The sequence below is a fragment of the Pteropus medius genome, unplaced genomic scaffold (genome assembly GCF_902729225.1).
Source record: "Pteropus medius unplaced genomic scaffold, Ma_sr-lr_union100, whole genome shotgun sequence".
Lineage (NCBI taxonomy): Eukaryota > Metazoa > Chordata > Mammalia > Chiroptera > Pteropodidae > Pteropus > Pteropus medius.
This window is the reverse complement of record NW_024353517.1, coordinates 11,049,894-11,054,448: the sequence shown is the minus strand read 5'-3', so window position 1 is coordinate 11,054,448 and position 4,555 is coordinate 11,049,894. Positions and strand designations below refer to the sequence as shown.

The following is a 4,555-nucleotide window of genomic DNA, read 5'->3' as shown; positions in this document are numbered from 1 at the left end:
TATGAGTTTTTGTTTGTCTCTTGTATGTCATCCTTCCACAGGGGCCATGCTAATCTTCATGCCAATTTTAGTATATGTGCTGCCAAAGCGAGCACTGATTTCATGCTTTTTAAATGCAGCACTTTATTTTTAACATCTATTTATGTCATTATGCATGCAACTACTCTTTTGCGTCTAAGTGCTGCATAGTACTTCATTGTGTGCATACAGCATGACTTATTCCGTTACTCCAGCGATGAACTCAGATCGCCTCCAATTCCACAAATAACACTGCAGTAAATATCCTCTTACGTGACCCCTTATGAGCCTGTATGAGTTTTTCCTTGAGATAAACCAGGAGAGGAATTGCTGGGTCATAGAATATACATGATTTGACTAAATTCTTATTCTTTTCAGGGTGGCTGCACCACTGCCCCTTCCACCAGCAGTTCAGGAGTTTTCCACTGCCCCACTACACTTGGCTTTATTCAACTTGCTAACAACTGCCAATCTAATAGGTATAAAGTGCTGTCTCTTTGTTATTTTAATTTCTACTGCTCTGATGACTGATTTAAGTAGGTTTGCCTTTGATCTACGTGACTCTCAGCTGATTTTTTTCTCTTGTGTATCTTCAACTGAAAATGTTTCCCAGGCCCTTTTTAGGGCTTCCCACAAGTATCATTTGGCCTTTCTGCCTTGTTTACTGTCATCGCTGATGACAATCAGATGTAATCAGAGGCAAAGTAAATCTTTCCTCCAGTCCTTGGCTTGCGTGGTGAGTGGGATTGTGGACATGCAGATGCCTGAATTCCAGACTGAAGCTTCCATCAGCAAGACTTTTCCTACAATAGTGTTGTATTTTTTTTTTTAAATTTTTAATTGCCAAAAGTAATTAAATAGCAAGACTTTTTAATCACCATATTTGAAGCTCTGTACTTAAGAAAACATTTCTTTCTCAAGCTGTTTGCTAATGACATTTAAAAGTCATTATTCTATCTTTTACCTCCTTGGGAAAAACATATGTGGCAGCATAAATTACCTGTTTCAGAGTTCAAGGCTGTGTCTTGAATGTGTGTGCAATTCTGCAAGGAAGGTCAGGCCTGTGGAAGAAGTTGGCTCGAAAGTAGAATTTGGAAAACAAATAATACTCGATCCAAATACTCTCTTGGTAACAAACCAAATAAAAATTGACGTAAACTTCCTTTAAGTACTTTAACATTTCTAAACAACATTTTAGGCATCGTACTAAAATGCCAGTGCTTACACCACTGCAGGCTGACTACAAAATTAGGCAGGATCAGGATCAAACTACATAAATCTTCAAGGGGTGAATTCTTCTAAGGTCACATACATAGTCAAATTTACTTTTGCAAGTCCCTGAGACTCCTGTCGTACAAAGTCCCAGAAACTGGTTTGTCATTGTGGGTCATCAATTTCTCTAGTCATCTGTCATTTCCATCCTGATGTTTTCTGAGTTTACCTAGATTTTCACAACAATATAGTCTCCTTTTCCTTCTAGTCTAACCAAATTTTGCTACTAAATGAACTACATTCAGCAAGGACAGTCCGATGCTTTAAGCAGCAAAAAAAAAAAGTGCCTCTCCACATCTCACCCCCACTGGCACGCATCCCCTTGGTTATGGTGATGTTAGGGAAGAATAGGGCTGTTTGAGAAGAACAACTTCACTGGTAGCAATCCCACTGTTTAGTAGCAAAAGGGGAGGTTGTGTCTAGGGCCACAGTACACTGTTGTGCAGTTTGTGCACTGTATATAATGGCCTAGTTGTGTTGGTGAATGGGAACTGAAATCCAAGTTGTGTGTCTTGACTTAGAGATGATCTTCACAGAAGGGGCAGCACAAATGTACCCTGTAAGCCACCAGAGGCCTCACAAGGTCAACGTTTGATCTAAAAAGGTCAGACCCAGACTTCGGGAAGACTGAGAACAGGCTGAGGTTGCTGTTCTGTTGTGAATCCAGGCACTGTATTCTCTGTTGCACCCTGTAGAAATTATATGCTTGAAAGGCTGCCTGAAAAATTGCAGATGAATGCCTTCAGATCCTGTGAGAAAAATGTTCTCAGTGGTGAAAGGGAGCATTTTGTTCTCAAGGACATTTGGCAATATCTAGAGACGTTTTTTATTGTCACAATTGGAGGCTGCTACTGGTAGTTAGAGGCCAGAGATGCTGCTAAAAATCCTACAGTACACAGGACATTCTCCCACAATAGAATTATCTAATCCAAAATATCAATAGGACCACCGTTGAGAAACTCTGTGTTACATGAAGGTAAGAGGAATGACTTTCCTCCATAGGTGGATATGGGGGTAATAATGTGGTTATTTTAACCTAATGTTTAAACCAGGTATATAGTTAGGTTTTCTCTTAAAGTAAAGGTTCCTCTTTAACCCCAATCTTATCCCATTCCACTCTCATTTCTTTCCCACCTGTCCTCCTATTGCCATAAGACAAGATGCTCAAAAGAAATTTCTGCATATTATTGTTTAAGTGTCTATGTGCACGTGTCTACATGTGTATGAGAGAGAAACAGAGACAGACTGAGAAACAGAAAAAGAAACTTAGAGATGCAGAAAGAGATGTGCAAAGAAAGACAAGGGTGTCAGAGCAAGGGGTAAATGGAAAGAGAGAGAGGCAGAAAAAAAAGAGAAAACCACAGAGGACTGACATCCAACTAATTTTTTTTTTTTTAAACACATACCTCCTGTAGTATGTCAGAGTCTGGAAATTCAGCAATAACAAGTCAAGGTCCCTGTGCTCAATGAGTCCACAATCTCTCCAAGAGACAAAGACAACCAGCTGTAACACACATGGAAAGTGGAAAGGTCACAATAAAATCATAAACAAAGCTGGAGGAAATACAGAGGATGGGCTGACATTCTGCAGGGTGGAGGGTGCAGGGAAGACCTCAGGGTGGAGTGACTATTGAGGTGAATGGGGCGGAGAAGCATTTTGTCAGGTGAACAGAATGAGGAGTGAGGTTTGGGAAATGGTAGAGGGCTAGGAGGTGAGGATGCACAGTAGACTTGGGCAGTGGAGAGGTAGAGGTGGGAAATGAGGTTGAAAATGGCAATTATGACCCCCTCACAACTCCCCAGAGCAGGATTAGACCTTGAACCTGTGCTCGAAGTCATACATATGGAAGATGCCTAGAGTTTCTGCTGTAATATTTCCTCGTGTCAAAACAAGTTTTACTAATGTGTCAGCTTTTCAGTGAGGCCTACCTTGAAAAATTTCAATTCACCTCACTGGCCTTTTCAGCCCTTTTATCTATTTTTTCCTATAGTACTCATCATCCGATAACATGATATAACTAACTTATTAATTTAATGTTTGTATTTCTTGACTAGAATGTAAGTTTCATAAGAGCAGGGCTTTTCTTTTGTTTAGCAATATATCAAGAACAGTGCCTAGAACAGTGTCTCATGCATAGGAAATGCTCAATAAATACTCGCTGAATGAATGAATGAATGAATGAACATGGAAGTTAGAGGTATTTCCTCAGCTGTCCGCTCTTTTCCAGAACTTTCTGACAGCTGCTCCTGAGGAGGTATAATAGTTGTTTAGTGTTACGTAGCAAATTACAATAAACTTAGGGGTTTAAAACAACACACATGTATTATCTGACAGTTTCTGTGAGTAAGGAGTCAAGGCACAGCTTAGTTGGATCCTCTCTCGAGGGTCTCGCATGACTTCAATCAAGGCGTCAGCTGGGGCTGGGTCTCAGCTGAGGCTCTACCAGGGAAGGGGCCACTTCCAAGCCCCTCAGATTGTTGGCAGAGTTCAGCTCCTGTGGCTATGTGATGCAGGGCTTCCATTTCTTACTAGATGTTGGCTAGAGGTTGCCCTCAGCATCTAAAGCCCATCTGCAGTTTCCTGCCATGTGAGGATCCCCAATGAGGTCACTTGCCAGGAAGGGAGACAGAGCCACCAGAAAGATAGGCACTACAACTTTGTGTAGCATAATGTAAGCACATGCCCATAATCACCCACATCTTGTCACTTTTGCCATATTCTATGGATTAGAAGCAAGTCACAGGTCCCACCCACTCAACAAGAGGGGATCACACAAGGTCATGAACACCCGGAGTTGGGATGATAGGGGCCACTTTAAGAGAAAGTCTACCACAGGAGGTGACAGCTGGAAGTGATGCTTCTTCTTTGAATACCATCAGTACCTTGGTCTCATGCACACTTCAACCTATGCACATATCAAGAGCTATTTACACATTTGTCTGCCTTCCCCACAAGACTAGGGGCAAGAATTGTTCTTGTTTATCTTTAGAGTCAGTTTCTAGCACAGAGCTTGGCACATAGTAAAACATCAGTTTTGGATGAATGGGTGCAAGGGTGGTTGAATGGATAGATGGATGGATGGATGGATGGATGGATGGATGGATGGATGGATGGATGGATGGATGGATGGGTAGTGAATAGATATATGAATGGATAGATGGAAGGAAGGCAGGAAAGAAGGGGCATCGTGATGACAAAACAAGGTTGAAGGCAAAACACTTGGACAAAAGAAGTGCATCCCTCCCCTGACAGTAGAGCCACTCA

At 41.6% G+C, this 4,555-nt stretch overlaps 1 pseudogene; it reads right to left on the bottom strand.

Moving 5' to 3' along the window:
• Positions 1 to 95, bottom strand: LOC120593123 (uncharacterized; annotated as a pseudogene).
• Between the last annotated feature and the right edge of the window lie 4,460 nt (positions 96 to 4,555).